General features: G+C 40.9%; 1 protein-coding gene across 5 annotated transcripts in view; it reads left to right on the forward strand.

Moving 5' to 3' along the window:
- PRDM5 (PR/SET domain 5) overlaps positions 1–19,535 on the forward strand; it is a 258,616-nt gene that overhangs the window by 29,623 nt on the left and 209,458 nt on the right. The gene's annotated exons all lie outside the window — the stretch shown is intronic.

The following is a 19,535-nucleotide window of genomic DNA, read 5'->3' on the forward strand; positions in this document are numbered from 1 at the left end:
TACTGGACTACCAGGAAAGTCACTGTACTTCATCATTAAAAATAAGTCATCCATGAATAAGGATGTTTGGATTTCAAAATAAGCATATTTTTCTTACGGATTTAGAATTTGATTTCTGAAAATTAAATTATATTTTTTGTTTAACTTTTATTTCCCAATTGCAGTTCTAATTGCACAGAAACATTTCCGAGCTTTATATTGGAATAGAAATCCCAGCTTAAAATATACCTTACTTTTAAAAACATATTTAAAGAACTATGACACTGTAGATAGTCTTTTGCTATCTAAAGTCTCTCTAATGCAGGAATTTATATATGCAAATGCACATATGTATATATTATGTATATATTTGGAGAATTTTCATCCTAGCTTATGCCACTTACTTTCATTACTGTTCTTTGCTAATCTTCAGAAAAAGAAGGGCCTAGGGGGTGGAAATAGAAAAACAGAGGTGTGGATATTGTTCAACAAAAAGCTGGAAAAGAAAACTCAGTTCCAAGAATTTTATTTGGTGGGTTGCATGAGGAGGGTGGGAGCTGAGGTATGTGTGGATGGGCCTGAGAGAAGTAGGATCGTTAAATCAGAGAGGGATGCAGTGCTGGACCAGAGAACCACGCATACGATGTCTCTCTGAATGTGCATTTATCAGTTATGGTCACCAGAAAAACAGAGAGGTGTGGGTGGGGGTGTGTTCCCCCCAGGGGATTGGCTCACATGATTGTCGGGGTGGCATGCTGGAGCCTGTAGGCTGGAAACTCAGCCGGGAGTTAATACTCCAGTCTTGAGGAAGAACTTCTCGAGCATACCTCAGTTTTTGCAGTTGAGTCCTTTGGTTTGCTCAAAGGCCACACACAGTGTTGACAGTAATCTCCTTTATTTAAAGTCAGCTCACTGTAGATGTTAGCCACATCTGTAAAACACCTTCAGCGAAACCTGGGTTACTATTTGATTAAATAACTGGGTACTGCCATCTGGCCAAATTGACACATAAAACTGTACTATCGGCAAGCAAAACAGATTTTTAAGCATCACCGTATTGCTGAGACTGTTGGATGCAGGGAGTAGGGTTGTTTGAGAAGGAGATTCTTGAAAGATTTCTGAAGTGCAGGTGATGGAAAATGGAAATTTTATAGTCTTTTAAGTGGAAAATGTTACAGGTTTACCTTAATTTAATATACTGTTTTAATTGTTTATGTTTATAAACCTAAAAAGATTTCTAACGCCCTTAACTGTTTTTCTGGGCTTCCCTGGTGGCTCAGATGGTAAAGTGTCTGCCTGTAATGTGGGAGACCTGGGTTTGATCCCTGTGTTGGGAAGCTCCCCTGGAGAAGGCAATGGCAACCCACTCCAGTATTCTTGCCTGGGAAATTCCATGGATGGAGGGGCCTGATGGGCTGCAGTCCACGGGGTCGCAGAGTCTGACACGACTGAGCGACTTCACTGGGTTTCTGTTTTTCTATAAGGTCTTAACTTTCTTAGCAGTTAATTTTTTTTTACCATAAAAATTTTCAAAAATCAAACATTTATGTGACAAAATAACTTCAGTAAGCCATAAATGATAAAAACATCACTTATTAAAGAGGTCATTAATGACTTTTGATATTTGTTTTATTGTCTCTGAAAGTTTTAATGTCGTGGTCAGGTTAGTATCTTGCGCAGTTGGTAATGCTAAGCAGATAATGATTGTCATTTTTATTTTGAAGAAGTAGTCTTCCATGTGGGAAGCTTAAGGAGGCTGCCAGTGCTGCAGCAGACCATCTTTGCATCATGTATTCCTGTGGTTCTATGATATCTTTATCGTTTGTTTTTACATTTCAGTAACACCCAGTTCTCTCACTTTTCTACCCAAAGAGCTTGATTATAAAATCATTCTGTGTTCAGGTAGTGTTATACTCACGTAATGATTGCTGTTCTGCTTTCTTTTACTTTTTATTTTATGCCTGTTTTGATTAAACAATATTTGTGCTTGTGACCCCGTTCAGAAGGGTACTGGTGAAGAGTCTCCCGGTGCCCCACAAGCCCTCTCTTCTCACCTAACAGCTTGGATCCCTTTAATCCAGGGTTCACGAGCTTCTGCCTCCTGGACTCCTTCCTTCCGAGTCTGGTCTTCAGGGTGGCTTGTTGCTGGGCTCTGCGCTGTGCTCTTGCACTGCTGGGCAGGGCAGGGGGCTCTCAGTGTTATAGGTTCTTGGGGGAGCATTTGAAAAACAATCAGCACACCATCTGAACTGCAGCAGAGGCTTGCTGCTTGCTAGCTTTAGTTCTGTCCTTATTGTGTTAATGGAGAGAGTGGCTTCCTATCCTTGAGATGCATTCTTCAAGTCCATTTTTGCTGTTTCAGCTTTGGAGCTGCCAGGATTCAGGGGGTGCACAGAGAAAGGATGATGACTGGTTCTACTGCAGTCTTCCCCTCTTGGAACCGTTTGAACCCTCTCAAAGGGAGATAGTGAGCCTTCCCTCCTCTGGTGGGTAAATTGGGACCAGTTACTTAAGTCATTTCTAACAGTGGTAAAGAATACGCCTGCCAATGCAGGAGATGCAGGGTCAGTCCATGGGTTGGGAAGATTCCCTGGAAACGGGAATGGTAACCCCCTCCAGTATTCTTATGTGGGAAATCCCATGGGCAGAGGAGCCTGGCAGACTGCAGTCTCTGAGTCACAAAAGAGTCAGACACGACTTAGTGACTAAATACACCCAGTAGCTCTAGAGTAACCCACTTGCAGCTCTCAGATGTGTGGTCCTTCTCAAGCCAGTGGTTACCTATGCTGTGGTTATGAGTGGGAGCCAGGTAGTGGTGTGGTGTGTGCAAAGTGACGCCATGCAAGAGAGGACATGGTGTGATAGCTCTTTGTCAGTTTATATTTTGGTTATGGTGCCAGCAGTTATGGTGGACAAGGCCAAGGGCCCCTAGGGGTCATTTCACACCAGAAGGCTTGGAGGTACGGGTGAGGATTGTGCTTACTGGTGTGCACGAGCCCCTGTTAGTGTGGGCCAGGTGTAGAGGGGCCTGCGGGTTTCAGTGGGGAGCGTTGGCTTTGTCTCCTGCAGCCGCCCCTCTCCCTGCTGAGGGGCAGCTTGGTGTTCTCCGATGCCCACTGCTCAGGGCATTCACCGGCACCTCAGCCTCCCTTTGTGTTGGCCAGCAGGATTTGAGATTGGGGTCTGAAGAGACTGTCTCCTCTGTCCATAAGTCTCCTTGATACCTCAGGGTTCTCATTTGAAATTAACTGCATTAGCAAAGGAATTCTGGATTTCTGAAGCCTCAGACCATTATAGAGCTTGAAGCTGGAAATCAGTGCTCCATTGTAAATGCTTCTCATTGTTAGTTTGGTGGAATGTGCGCAGTTGTCTGTATTCTATTCCTTCCGTAAGTAGAAGTCTTTCTGCACACATTTTCCCCGGTGGTTTGGAGTCTGAGATACATTTTCTTCTGTTTTCTACCTGCTCAGACTTGGTCTAAGACCAAAATCCACTGGAGTAATGTTGCTAAAACTCAATAATCTTTGTTTCTAAATCTCCAGGATCTTCTCTTTTTGTAGTATTTTCTTCAGTATTTCAAACTACAGCTCGAATACCTTTTCTCCAGGCACTGTCTCTTATTCTACTGTGTATCTTTAAGTTTTGGTACCTTTATATTGTGTGGGGTTCCCTATTGGCTCAGTGGTAAAGAATCCACAGGAGATGTAGGTTTGATTTCTGGGTCAGGAAGATCCCCTGGAGAAGGAAATGGCCACCCACACCAGTATTCTTGTCTGGGAAAACCCATGGACAGAAGGCGCCTGTTGAGCCACAGTCCATGGGATTGCAGAAGAGTCAGACACACACAGTGACTAAACATAAGCCACCTGTAGATTACAGCACAGGCTGTGTGTTTCATTGCTGCCTGCTCAGTCTGTTCTTCAGGCATTCCACAGTGGCTGTCGATGAGTCCACTGTCTTGAAGCCTCCAAATGGCTCTGCTCTGTTGGCAGGGCATCTTCCCTTCTTTTCCTGGAGCATCCTCTTGCATTGTCTGTAAGGGATTTTTTTGTGTGGAAACTGGCCTGGGAAGTTCTCAGAACTTGGCCTTGTTCTGATGTTTCCAGCTGAGTCATTTATTCCCAAACTTTCCATCTGTTCTGAGATCAGAGTTCGGAACCCCGTTCCTCTGTCTCCTGCTCGGGATGGGTTTGTTTTCCGCTCAGTCTTTGAACACTTCCACTGAGGTAGGGTGTTCAGTGGTGTGACCTGAGCCAGGTTGAGGCAGGATGCCATGCGCTGGGTTCAGTATTCCTGGGTTTCCTCTGTGGGCAGACAGTTCTTGCAATTAGCCATCTATGAACTCACAGGCAGAATCCCAAAGAACCAGATAGCAACCGGAGACTCCAATGAAATATAGCAGTCCTGGGTGATGTTCTTATTAAAAAAAAAAAAGTCAAATCTCTTTTACTTAGATTGATTTTTTTTTTGCTATTGTATCATCTATAATTTAGTAGAAAAATATCTATCTCAACATAAGAACAATAGGAAAAACCATAACACTGTTTGAACTTTGCTGCTTAAATTGTCATGCTCTTAACCTAAAGGAGCTGCAGTCTTGTAAGGGTTCCAGAGGTAACTCATGGTGGGATACCACGAGTACAGTAAGAATAGCCTGCTTCCCCTGCGTGAGCCTGACTTAAAGGTGTTGAAACAGTTTTTCTGTTGTTTACTTTCTGAATCTGTTCCCTTGAAGATCAGTGAGGAAAGCTGTATTTTTTACATCTGAAACTGAAAGTGAAAGTGGATCAATTGTGTCCTACTCTTTGCAACCCCGTGGACTGTAGCCCACCAGGCTCCTCTGTCCATGGGGATTCTCCAGGCAAGAATACTGGAGTGGGTTGCCATGCCCTCCTCCAGGGGATCTTAAGGCAAGGGGAATTACCAGGGCAATTAGTCATTACAGTTTGCTACATAGCTGCATATTACAAAATGCAGAATATCAAATTATCATAGCTTTATTTATTTTAGTTAGCAGAAATGATTTTGTACCTCTGAGTAAATGTTTTCAAAAATGTAGCTATCAGAATTATAAGATGACAAGATTTGCAGGTGTATTTGTAAGAATTGTTAATATCCTACAGTTGTAGTAAACTATTATTTCAGAATAAATGTGTATACCAGATGAACTGGGGCCCCTTTTGTAATTGGCCAAATAAATGTAGATTGTTCTTGGAAACGTCTTTCCTAACCTCCATTCTGCACTTCACTTACATACTGGTGATGCTTAATAAATTAATAACCGCTCTGTGGTTCTAACAAATAAAGAGCAGATAGGAGCCAGGTGAAGACTAAAATTCCCACCTTACTAATGAGGTGTATATGTGGTATATATTACATGAGCATATAATAACTCTTTTAAGTTCATGGCTCCAAAAAGTTGAATTGGTGAATAGGACTGGGATCCTCAGTTTGAATGGAGACTTTATACTCTGTTTCTTGAATCTTGCCCTGTGGACCAGAAGTGTACAAAGTGGACACTTGATACTCTGCTTCTTAAATCTTGGTCTTTGTGGCAAGAGTTGGGCCTGCAGTTTCGATTCTGAATGTATGTGCCATCAGTCCTCTCATGGAGGTTCAGTTTGCATCACATCAGAGATCATGGGAGAGAGACAGGTGTGCAGCCTGTGGTGATGGTAGGTGTGCTTTCTGCTCAGCAGGGAGCTGGGCATGGGGAGGAGGAACCATCAGTGTCTTAACAATCAGCTGAAGAGAAGAAAGCATGAGGGAGAGAAGCTCAAAGTACATTTCTGCTCATTTCTCTCTCATGGAGGAAAAAGTGAGGGAATGTTTGCTGAGGACACACACACACACACACACACACACACACACAGAATTAGCCTTTCTCTTTTTCTCACACTGAGAAATGACAAGGTTAGAAATTCTTCACAAAGCAGAAATAGGCATGGTAAGTGAAATAGGGAAGAAAGAGCAAGGATACCAGGGTCAGGCAATCTGTAGTGTGATTTCGCGCTGAGGATCCAGTAAAGCTTTTGTTTTCTTGGGGTTTATGTTTCAGCAGGGAAAGAGAGACATAAAACACCTTGAATGAGTAATACAAAGAAAGATAGTGATATGGATATAAAGAAAATAAAATAGGGCAAGAAAACTTACTTCATATGAGAACTTGAGCACACTATTACTGCTGAGAACAGCTACAAAAGACAGATTAAATATAAAAGTGATTTGTGTAAGGCCATCGAAGAGCTGTTAAAGACAAGATTCCTAGAGTGACTAAGGCTGCAGAGAGAGGAAAACTTTGAACAGATGAATTGATAATCTATAGCCTTTTTTTCCCCGCCTTGGGGAAGTAGTCAGAGCTTTGCTGATTCTGGGTATGGGCAAGAGGCTGAAAATTCGACCTCAGCCCAAGAAGAGAGTTTGTGTTTGAGTACAGAGTAGCAAGTAGATCTTTGGGCAGTGTTGGGGGGTTGGAGTGACATTATTGCAGACCCAAAGCAACTCAGAAACATTGTTGGCACCTCCTCAAAACATTTGCAGAATTGTGAAGCTGCATGACAGAACGCTATAAAGTTAAACCATGTATGGTACTTCTAAAAGGCAGTATTCTGCAGTCTCCTGTTGCTGTGGAGGGGCCCTCAGTTGCACATCATACTTTCATTTGGAAGGAAGCACTGTACGATGGTGCTGTAGGGATAGGATCAACTGAGGCTGGCTGAAGTCTGCCTTAACTGCAGCCAGCTTTGAGTCAGCTTACTGCCTTCATAGCTTACAGTGAACAGTTTCCACTTTGTCTGGCAGAGGTTGGGGTGAACCCTATAATATCTGCATACTCTAATTTTTTTTTTTTTTACTACATAGTGTCCAGCATTTAATAAAAATGACAAGATGCTAAGAGATAGGACCGTATGACTAAAACCACAAGAGTGGCTGGACAATGGAAAGTGACTTAGGAGGATTCAGATATTGATTGGAGTTAGCAAATGAGGACTCTTAAAATAAATGTTATTGGTATGTTCTAGCAAATGGAACAGAGAAGGCACTGGCGACCCACTCCAGTACTCTTGCCTGGAAACTCTCATGGATGGAGGAGCCTGGTGGGGTGCAGTCCATGGGGTCGCTAAGAGTTGGACATGACTGAGTGACTTCATTTTCACTTTTCACTTTCATGCATTGGAGAAGGAAATGGCAACCCACTCCAGTGTTCTTGCCTGGAGAATCCCAGGGACGGGGGAGCCTGGTGGGCTGCCCTCTGTGGGGTCACACAGAGTTGGACACGACTGACATGACTTAGCAGCAGCAGCAGCAAATGGAAGAAAAGATGAAGCAAACAGATGAGAAGATGGAGACTTTTACTAAAAATTGGGAGGTATAAATACCAGGTGGACTAGACAGAAATATTCAAACTGAAATTGTGAACTCAGTGTTTGAATTAGGTATTAAATATGACACAGCAAAAGACAGGATTAGTGATGAGTAAAAGAAGTCAATAGAAAATATTGAAAATGAAGCACAGAGACTAAAAATAGATATATGAGAAGTGAGTTAATGTATCTGTAATGTTAGGATCTTTTAGCACATGACAAAGAAGGAGAAAATGAGGAAGATGCAAGTTTGATGTAATAATGGCTGAGGAGTTTCCAAAACTTACGCAGGAGAGTTGGGTTCGATCCTTGGGTTGGGAAGATTCCCTGGTTATAAGAATACTGGAGTGGGTTGCCATGCCCTCCTCCAGGGAATTTTCCCAATCCAGGGATCGAATCCAGGTCCTCCTGCATTGCAGGTGGATTCTTTACCACATGAGCCACCAGGAAACACCCCCCACCCAAAAAAAAAAAAAAAATTACCTGGTGAGTTGAAGAACTCTCTGAGCCTCAAGTACTATCACTGTAATGAAAGCCACACTTATTAGATATATCTTGGTAAGACTATAGAAAACCAAGACAATCTTTAAAGCAGGCAGGAAAAATAAAAGAGGCATTACTTTCAAAAAAGAAACAGTAATACTGAAAGCTCTCTTTTAACAGAAAAGATAAAAAAAATAATCAACAACCAAAATATGTCTTTAAGAGAACATCACTGCAATCCAGAATTCTATACCAGTAAAAGTATTTAAAATGAAGGCATAGTTCTCTGGGCCTCTTCAGTTGTGATCGTCTCCCTCATGACTGTGCTTTGGAATTGCCTCACAGCATTAGCCCCAGCATCGTCTTTACTTGCTTTTAAAATGTGGAAACTGAGACGGCTGCCACATTGCACTCAGAGAAAAAAAAATTTGCTACTCTGAATTCACCGAAGGGAGGCAAAGAACAATAAGAACATTTAAATACACAGGTATTGTTTGAATTTATATAGACAGACTTTACTAACAACAGTGAGAAAATTTTCAAATAGAACTAAAGTATAACAAACGCTGCAGTCTTTTCAAAGGAAGTCGTAATTGATCTCCCAGATGCCAATTTTAGGGGTAATGTTTGTTGACCATGTGCACATAACTCCCCTGGATAGCGATGAGAATGAAGAGATGTCGATTTATTTTCTCAACTGAAGTGACAAAACTTGAAGATACTAAATCATATACTGAACAGGTTTTAATTTTGCTAAAATCCTTGCTTTAAAATATACTGAACAGGTTTTAATTTTGCAAAATCCTTGCTTTAAAATATTTTTTGCAGCATATTTTATCTCATTCAGAGTGGCAATCCATGTTCAGTGTTAACTGAAATCAAATGGGAATCTGGAAAGGACTTGATGAAATGTTTGTGTCAGACACAAAGGAAAGAGGTAGTATCTGGAAGAGGCAGCATGAAAATCTCAGAACTTCTTCTCTTGGTTCACTGATGATTTGGATGCAGGTGGAGGCAAATTAAGAGACTTAATCAAAGATGATATTTGGCCAAATCTGTTGAATTTGTTGATGATAAATTAGAAGCCGCTGAAGTTCATAATGGTGGGGACTTGGAACACTTTGATGAGGAAGAGGAAGGTGGTGAAAGAGAAGATGAAGATGGTGACAGTATGAGGAAGAGGAAAGGTTGTGGAGGAAGATGAGTAATAGAATACTAGTAGACTCCAGCTTTCTTTTTAGTTTTAAATATTTTATATTCTCTTGGTGCAAGTTGCCATCTCTGGTTTTTCCCTTTTATGCTCAGCTGTCTTGTCCTAATAAGGTGTCTTTATTTTTTTGTCTCTTTATTATATGATTGCCCACTTACTTTGTGGGAGACTATCTTGAGTAAAACACAATGGGGAACCATCTCTAAGTATTTTTTATTCAAATTCCCTTTTATTCCTTCTTGTATCAAAAAATGTGATGATAGTGATGTGAAATTAACACATCACCATGCACTGTGAGGAAGAAGAAAATTTTCTCCCCTTGTTTTGCCAGAAGCTGGAGGGTGTTCATCCTCCTTGTGCTTAAAATTCTTTATTTTTACTTTTTTTTAAATTTTATTTTTTAAAAACTTTTAATTTTGTACTGGGATATAGGCAGTTAACACTGTTGTGATAGTTTCAGGTGAAGGGCGAAAAGACTCAGCCATACATTTTACATGTATCCAGTTCAGTTCAGTCGCTCAGTCGTGTCTGACTCTTTACGACCCCATGAATCGCAGCATGCCAGGCCAATCTGCCCCAAACTCCCCTCCCATCCAGGCTGCCATGTAACATTGAGCAGAGTTCCATGGGCATTACAGTAAGTCCTTGTTGATTATCCATTTAAAAAACAGCAGTGTGTACATGTCTCTCCTGAACTCCCTAACTGTCCCTTCCTGCCATCCTTCCCCTGGCAACCATAAGTTCATTCTGTTAAGTCTGTGAGTCTCTTTCTGTTCTGCAAGTTTAAGTTCATTTGTATCATTTCTTTTTAGATTCCACATATAGAGGGTATCATATATTTCTCCTTCTCTGCTTTACCTATTTAATTCAGATTTTTACATCTTTAAAGTGCTCAGAGATTTCCCTGTGACTCTGTAATATGGGTGCTTAACATTATCACCGTGTAAAATCCCAAAGTGCTTTTTTTTCACTTTGTGAAAAAATTGAATAAAATAGAATTATGTCAAGTGAGGAAAGAATGAGTTTGAATTGTTAGGGCATTTGAGCGTTGGTAGGAGAGGAGAGAGAGAATGGCGCAGAAGCAAGTTTGAAAAGATAATAGTATCAGAGTGTGTATTTTCACATTTCCTGTGGTCATGTATGGATGTGAGAGTTGGACTGTGAAGAAGGCTGAGCGCCGAAGAATTGATGCTTTTGAACTGTGGTGTTGGAGAAGGCTCTTGAGAGTCCCTTGGACTGCAAGGAGATCCAACCAGTCCATTCTGAAGGAGATCAGCCCTGGGATTTCTTTGGAAGGAATGATGCTAAAGCTGAAGCTCCAGTACTTTGGCCACCTCATGCGAAGAGTTGACTCATTGGAAAAGAGTCTGATGCTGGGAGGGATTGGGGGCAGGAGGAGAAGGGGATGACCGAGGATGAGATGGCTGGATGGCCTCACGGACTCGATGGACGTGAGTCTGAGTGAACTCTGGGAGATGGTGATGGACAGGGAGGCCTGGCGTGCTGCGATTCATGGGGTCTCAAAGAGTCGGACACGACTGAGCGACTGAACTGAAGTTTCAGACCTTCCAAATTAGATTTGTTTAATAACCGGTATTGTCAAAAAATTAAAGATATATTCAGGCAGCAAGAGCCAGGAGACCTGCATCAAAAGGAATACTAAAGTGAAGGTAATTCTTCTGGGAGAAGAAAAAGGAATCTTGATGGAGACTTGGAAATCCAGAACAGATTGAACAGCAATAAAGGGTAAATATATGGACAAATAAACATAAATATTGATGGTACCAAACAATTATAGAATTGATTTGTGCATTTGAAAATGTATACAATTTATATAATGGTAAGAGCAATTGACTTCACATTCCAGGATGTCAGAGCCAGACATCCTAGAACGTGAAGTCAAGTGTTAAGAAGCATCACTACGAACAATGCTGGTGGAAGTGATGGAATTCCAGCTGAGCTCTTTCAAATCCTGAAAGATGAAGCTGTGAAAGTGCTGCACTCAATATGCCAGCAAATTTGGAAAACTCAGCAGTAACCACAGGACTGGAAAAGGTCAGTTTTCATTCCAATCCCAAAGAAAGGCAATGCCAAAGAATGCTCAAACTACCACACAATTGCACTCATCTCACACACTTGCAAAGTAATGCTCAAAATTCTCCAAGCCAGGCTTCAATAGTACATGAGCCAGGAAATTCCAGATGTTCAAGCAGGTTTTAGAAAAGTCAGAGGAACCAGAGGTCAAATTGCCAACATCCGCTGGATCATCAAAAAAGCAAGAGAGTTCCAGAAAAACATCATTTCTGCTTTATTGACTATGCCAAAGCCTTTGACTGTGTGGATCACAATAAACTGTGGAAAATTCTGAAAGAGATGGGAATACCAGACCATCTGACCTGCCTCTTGAGAAATCTGTATGCAGGTCATGAAGCAACAGTTAGAACTGGACGTGGAACAACAGACTGGTTCCAAATAGGGAAAGGAGTATGTCAAGGCTGTATATTGTCACCCTGCTTATTTAACTTATATGCAGAGTACATCATGAGAAACGCTGGGCTGGAAGAAACACAAGCTGGAATCAAGATTGCCGAGAGAAATGCCAATAACCTCAGATGTGCAGATGACACCACTCTTATGGCAGAAAGTGAAGAAGAACTAAAAAGCCTCTTGATGAAAGTGAAAGAGGAGAGCGAAAAAGTTGGCTTAAAACTCAACATTCAGAAAACGAAGATCATGGCATCCAGTCCCATCACTTCATGGCTAATAGATGGGGAAACAGTGGAAAGTGACTGGCTTTATTTTTCTGGGCTCCAAAATCACTGCAGATGGTGATTGCAGCCATGAGTTAAACTTTTGCTTGGAAGGAAAGTTATGACCAACCTAGACAGCATATTAAAAAGCAGAGACATTACTTTTACCGCAAAAGTCCATCTCCTCAAGGCTGTGGTTTTTCCTGTGGTCATGTATGTATGTGAGAGTTGGACTATAAAAAAGCTGATCACCAAGGAATTGATACTTTTGAACTGTGGTGCTGGAGAAGACTCTTGAGAGTCCCTTGGACTGCAAGGAGATCCAGCCAGTCCATCCTAAAGGAGATCAGTCCTGAGTGTTCATTGGAAGGACTGACGTTGAAGCTGAAACTCAAATACTTTGGCTACTTGATGCGAAGAGCTGAGTCATTTGAAAAGAGCCTGATGCTTGAAAAGATTGAAGGCAGGAGGAGAAGGGGATGACGGAGGATGAGCTGGTTGGATGGCATCAATGAATCAATGGAGATGAGTTTGAGTAAACTCCAGGCATTGCTGATGGACAGGGAGGCCTGGCATGCTGCAGTCATGGGGTCCCGAAGAGTTCGACAGGACTGAGCAACTGAATTGAACTGGAGCAATTTGAAAGGTGGGAGGGAAGCCAATGGAATTAAAGAGTTTTGAGGTTCTAGCATTATCAGGTAAATTTATCTAAATTGTGTAAAATAATAGATGATTGTTTTGACTAATAAGTTAATAAAGGGAAAATGGGATAATCAAATAATTTTATTAATTATAAGCCAGGAAGTAAGGGAAAAAGAGCTAGGTCATATACAAAGTAAATAACCAAAATTTTATCTATAAATCCAATGCAATCATAATTATATAAGATTTATGTAGATTAAGTACTGAGTACTTCCAGTAAAACACTGTTCTGCCTTGGATCCCCAAACCAACCAATGTCCCTTTAACAGACAATTTTAAAATGTAAAGACACAGAAAGCCTAAAATAGAAGCATGGAAAAAGGTATATATCATGCCAGTGCACATGATAGGAAATCAGGTGTAACTTCACTGGTATTTGACAAAGTGGACTTGAAGGAAAAGGCATTACTAAAAATAAAGATGGTCCATACAAAAAACGATGTGTATGTTTCAAATGTGAAAGCAATCCAAATGGAAGACGTAAGCACATCTTTCTCAAATGCCGATAGAATAAGTGGAAGGATAAAGCTGCAATGCTAGTTGACCAAATGATGCATGTGAGACACTTTTCAAAAGTAACTGTATGCTGAATCATAAAGCACAAGATGATTGGTTTCAAAAGCTGCAGTCTCATTAAAAAATTCTAGCGATTTACTGTTTCTGTGTGTGTGGAATTTGATTCTGAAATTTATGTGAAAATTCAAGGGGTCATGAATTCTCAAGGGAGCCTTGCAGTGACAGAACTGGAGGACTTTTAAACATCAAGGTATATTAAAGAGGAATTCTAAATTAATACTGTTATGCTCACACCAGGATAGACAAATAGACATTATTTCTGACAGAGATGTCATTAACAATATGGTGGGGAAAGGATGGTGTTTTCAATAATAGTGTCAGGTAAAAATAACTTTCTTATGGAAAAAGGGTATTTTACCTAAACTCACATCATACATAAAAGAGTCAGTTTAATAGGAGTATAGATGTAAAAGTCATATAAAAAAAGTACCCTTTAAAGGAAAATATTGAATACCGTTTTCTTAGCTTACTTCGAGTTTTCTGAAATAGTAAACACTGTGAAGGGCTTTATTGTTCTTTTTCAGTGGCTAAGTCATGTTCGACTGTTTGCAACCCCGTGAACTGCGGCATGCCAGGCTTCCCCGTCTTTCATTATCTCCCAGAGTTGGCTCAGTCATGTCCATTGAGTCGCTATGCTATCAAACCCTCATCCTCTGCCACTCCTGACTCTTCTCGCCCTCAAATCTTTCCCAGCATGAGGGTCCTTTTCAGTGAGTCGCCTTTTTGCATCAGGTGGCCAAAATATTAGAGCTTCAGCATCAGTCCTTGTAATGAATCTTCAGAGCTGATTTCCTTTAAGAGTGACTGGTTTGATCTTGCTGTCCAAGGGACTCTCAAGAGTCTTCTCCAGCACGATTTGAAGCATCAGTTCTTTGGAGCTCAGCCTTTATGGTCCAACTCTCACATCTGTACATGACTGCTGGAAAATTCATAGCTTTGATTATTTGGAACTTTGTCGCACAGTGATGTCACTGCTTTTGAATATGCTGTCTAGATTTGTAATAGCTTTTCTTCCAGGGAGCAAACATCTTTTAATTTTGTGGCTGCAGTCACTGTCCACAGTGATTTTTGGAGCCTAAGAAAATAAAATCTGTCACTATTTCCACTTTTTCTCCATTTTATTTGCCATGGGACTGGATGCCATGATCTTAGTTTTCTGAATGTTGAGCTTTAAGCCAACTTTTTCACTCTCTTTTTTCACCTTCATCAAAAAGCTCTTTGGTTCCTCCTTGCTTTCTGCCATTAGGGTGGTGTCATCTGCATATCTGAGGTTACTGATGTCTCCTGGCAGTCTTGACTCCAGCTTGTGATTCATCCAGCCTGGCATTTCACATGGCAAATAGATGGGGAAACAATGGAAACAGTGACAGACTCTATTTTCTTGGGCTCTGGAATCACTGCAGGTGATGACTACGCCATGAAATTAAAAGATGCTTGTTCATTGGAAGAAAAGCTATGACAGACCTAGATCACATATTAAAAAGCAGAGACATCATATTATCAACCAACGTCCATATAATCAGTGCTATTGTTTTTCTAATAGTCATGTATGGGTGTGAGAGTTGGACCATAAAGAAGGCTGAGCGTTGAAGAGTTGATGCTTTTGAACTGTGGTGTTGGAGATGGCTCTTGAGAGTCCCTTGGACCACAAGAAGATCAAACCAGTCAATCATAAAGGAAGTCAATCCTGAATATTCACTGAAAGGACTGATGCTAAAGCTGAAACTCCAATACTTTGGCCACCTGATGCAAAGAGCTGACTCATTAGAAAAAACCCTGATTTTGGGAGAGATTGAAGCCAGGTGGAGAAGGGGACGACAGAGGATGAGATTGTTGAATGGCATCACCGACTCAATGGACATGCGTCAGAGCAAGCTCCAGGAGATGGTGAAGGACAGGGAAGTCTGGTGTGCTGCAGTCCATGCGGTCGCAAAGAGTCAGAAACGACAGCGACTGAACAACAGCAACTCTGCATAGAAGTAAGTAGGGTGACTTTGTATAGCCTTGATGTACTCTTTTTCCCAGTTTTGAATCAGTTCGTTGTTTCATGTCTGGTTCTAGCTGTTGCTTCTTGTCCTGCCTACAGGTTTCTCAGGAGAACAGATAAGGTGGTCTGGTGTTCCCATCTCTTTAAGAGTCTTCCGCAGTTTGTTGTGATCTGCACAGAGGCTTTAGCACAGTCAATGAAGCAGAGTAGATGTGTTGTTGTTTTTTTTTTTTTTTGAATTCCCTTGCTTTTTCTATGATTTCATGGATGTTGGCAGTTTGATCTCTGGTTCCTTCCCTTTCTCTAAATCCAGTTTGTACATCAGGAAGTTCTTGGTTCACATACTCCTGAAACCTAACTTGAATTATTTTGAGCATAATCTTGCTAGCATGTGAAATGCTTGCAGTTGTACGATAGTCTGAGCATTCTTTGATATTGCCCTTCTTTGAAATTGGAATGAAAATGGATGTTTTCTAGTCCTGTGGCCATTGCTGAGATTTCCAGATTTGCTGTCAGCAATACTGAGTGCAGCACTTTCACAGCGTCATCTTTGAGGATTTGAAGTAGTTCTGCTGGAATTCCTTCACCTCTGTTAGCTTTGTTCCTGGTAATGCTTCCTTCAGCCCACTTGACTTCACACTCCCAAGATGTCTGGACCTAGGTGAGTGACCACACCGTTGTGGTTACCCAGTTGTTAAGACTTTTTTTTTTGTATCGTTCTTTCGTGTATTCTTGCTACCTCTTCTTAATCTCTTCTCTTTCTGTCCTTTATGTGCCCATCTTTGCATGAAATATTCCCTTGGTATCTCCAGTTTTCTTGAGCTCTCTAGTCTTTTCCATTCTGTTGTTTCCCTCTGTTGTAAAACAGTAAATACTACAAAGGAAATAACAAAGCAAGTAACTGAGGGAGAGAAGATATTTGTAATGTGTTTGTTGAAATAGGACCTGTATTCAGAGTATATTTATAACCACAAATTGATTTTTTTAAAATAAAGAACGGCAGAACACTAGAACAAGTACTTCACAAAGGAAAATATCTAAATGGCCAGTAAATGTGGAAAAATGGTCAGCTTTGTCATCAATGCAAACCAAAGGCACAGTGAGGTGCCATGATATATTCACCAGAATGACTAAAATTAAAAAGGTAATGTCACATATTTACAGGAATTATCTGAAACTCATATGCCAGTGCTGAATGTTTAAATTGGCATAGACAGTTTGAAAAACCACTTAGTCATTTGTCCTAGAGCTGAATATATGTGTTTGATGAGATACAGCAATTCCATTAGACATAATCCTAGTAGAAATGCATTCATACATTTACTAAAGATATGTACAAGAACTTTCAAAGCAGCACCATGGATAGTTATCTCAAACTGTACAAATGCATATTCATGAAATGGAAGATTACAAAGCTTTGTAATAATGAAAGTGTTACAGCTCTGCTTAGCAATATGGGTGAGTCTCAGAAACACAGGACTGAGTGAAAGAAGCTGGAGAAAAAGTTCATACTGTATGATTTTATTTATAGAAGGTTCAAAAGTGGGTCAAGGTAATCTATAAATCCGAGTTGTAGTTACCTTGTTTTGAGGATAGTGACGACGTGGGGACCTGCGCAAACTTCTGGCAAACTATTTCTTGATCTGTGTGCTGGTTTGTGAGTTAGGTGCGTTTACTTAGTGAATTCATTGAACTGTGCACTTAGAGTTTCTTTTCTTTTTTTTGTTGCAATTATGCTTCCACAAAAAGCTTATTTTAAAAGAACAGAAGAGTGGGATAAAATGCTCCCGCCTTGAGTTTCTACTTTAGCACTCTGGGTGGGCTCTCGGGGTGTTCTGAGACGACACAGCGAGGGTGGGGCCGTAAGAAGACCTGGATGAGAACCCAGGTAGTAGCAGAGATGGCAGCAAACTTCAGAGGACAGAAACAGCGGAGGCCAGTGGTCACTGAATGATGGGCCCACAGCAGGGCGTCGCATTAGAGAGGTTGGCGTAGGTCACACCACGAGGTGTCAGCAGCGGAAGGGAGTCATGGGAAAGATGTGGTTAGACTGGTGTGATGCCGCTGATGCTCTGAGAGGGCACTGTGTGGCTGGATGGAGAGCGGGCTGGAGGGTGCAGATACACCAGGCAGGAGCTGATAGTGGAGGACTGGCTTGACTGTGACCTGGACTTGTGCCTTTGCAGTGGATTTGTTGAGAAGTGCTTGGCTTCTGGTTGTATGTTACTAGAGACTGAGGGTAACTAACACCAGTAAGGCTTACCGATGGATTGTGTGTTGAAAGAGAAAAGTCCTGAATGACTTTTAAGAGTTTGGCCTCTGTCATATAGGTGGAAAGTGAAACTCGCTCAGTTGTGTCTGACTCTTTGCGACCCCTGAACTATACTGTCCATGCAATTCTCCAGGCCAGAATAGGTGGGTGTCCTTTCCCTTCTCCAGGGGATCTTCCCAACCCAGGGATCGAACCCAGGTCTCCCGCATTGCGGGCAGATTCTTTACCAGCTGAGCCACCAGGGAAGCCCCGTACATACGTTTCTAAGACAGGACAGCATTTCTGAGGTAGGACAGTTGCAGAGAGAGAGTGGAGGGCTGGGAGGGCTGGGGTGTTCTACTACATTATAGACTTTGGAAGACACTGTACTCCTCAGGTCTTAGCACAGGGTCTGCAACATAAATATAAGTGGCTGAAAGTTGGATTAACTATGTAGTTAATATTTAATCATTCACATTCAATAAACACATTGAATAAGTATATGTAATTTTTACCATTGACATCCTTAGAAAAACCTTAAGAGTTAAAAAACCAATTTATTGATTCTCGTGGTATTTTGCTACCTTGGGTTTGTCTACTTTGCAGATTTCTTTTTTGTCATGAAGATGGTGATTTGAGTGAAATAAGGTTTTTAAAGAAGCTGATTGGTTTGATATTAGACTGGACATTTTGTTTAGATGTTTTTCTGTTTCTTTGCAGTTACTTTGTGATTACAGCTGTTCTGCTGTTTGGGAATTTGACTCAGTATCAGATTTCCAATGTGTTTTAGTTTTTGGAAGAAACGTTTTCAATTGTTTAACATCTTTTATTTTTCTTTATTGTTTATGGAAGTTCTTTTAGGTGTTTGGAACGAAGAATTTTCTTTACCACATGTTTTTTTTTTGCAGACGATAGCATTTTGTTTTAGGTTCCAAATGGAACCACTTAGTGTAGACATTAGTGGAAAAATACCACCTAAGAAGCCTTGAAGAATGTCAGGAATCCTAAAACAAATGTCTTGGAGTGTTCCTCCTGACACTAATCCTTTAATTTGGAATAGAGCAAAGCAATTCTGTGTTACACGTCTTCCAGAAGTTCTGCGTTTGTTTTGTGGTGGTGGTTTGTCTGCTCATCACAAGATGGCTCCTACTTGGGTATGTCAGCCACCTTTTGGTCATTAAGCCAAAGCCGAGGTGTGATTAGAGGAATGTTGGGAATCCAGGCTGAGTACTTTGATTAAAAAGGAGAACAAAACAAAACAATATTTGTATTGTTAGAGTACTTTGATTATTTTTGTGGTTCTGATCACAACTTACAGCCCCCATAGGAAGTTATGAAATAGATGTATTTGACTGCAGACAGTGGCAACTCCAGTTCATTTAAATAAAGAGAACACTATGTTAAGTAAGAGGAAATTCAACAGTCTGGCAGGCTTTTGAGATGGTTGATTAGTTAGCTTTATGGTGTCACAAAGAGAGCTCATATAACTTGTATTTTGGATGGTAACTCCATGTCAGATATGTGATTTGCAAGTGCCTTCTCCCCTCGAGGTTCTGTTTTTATTTTGTTGATGGTTTCTTCACTGTGTGTGTGTGTGTGTGTGTGTGGTGTGTGGTCGATGGAGTTTACCACCTGTGTTTTCTTCTGGGAGTTTTATGGTTTCTGGCCTTATGTTCCAGTCTTTACTCTATTTTGAGTTGCTTTTTGTGGGTGTTGAAAGATAGTGCAATCCAGTTTCATCCTTGTGTGTGTGGCTGTCCAGTATCCCCAGCACCGCGTACTGAAGGGACTGTTCTTTACCCACATGTGTTCTTGCCTCCTTTGTTGTATTAATTGACCAAATGTATGGGTTTATTTCTGGGCTCTCTCTTCTGTTCCACTGATCTGTGCTTCTGTTTTTAGGCCAGTACCATACTGTTTGATTACTATATCATTGCAATATAGTTTAAAATCAGGGAATATGATGCCTCCAGTTTTATTCTTTCTCAAGTTTGCTTTGGCTAATTACACTCTTCTGTGGTTCCGTACAAGTTTTATGATTGTGCTGTTTCTGAGAGGAACGCTATTGGAATTTTAATATGGATTGTATCAAATCCAATTACTTTGGATAGTATGGACATTTTAACAGTATTCATTCTTCCAATTCACGAGCATGGGATGTCTTTCCATTTTTTTGTGCCTTTGATTTATGTCAACTATTACCAATGTGTAGTAGTTTTCAATGTATAGATCT

Source organism: Capra hircus, chromosome 6 (assembly GCF_001704415.2).
Source record: "Capra hircus breed San Clemente chromosome 6, ASM170441v1, whole genome shotgun sequence".
In the NCBI taxonomy this organism is placed as follows: domain Eukaryota; kingdom Metazoa; phylum Chordata; class Mammalia; order Artiodactyla; family Bovidae; genus Capra; species Capra hircus.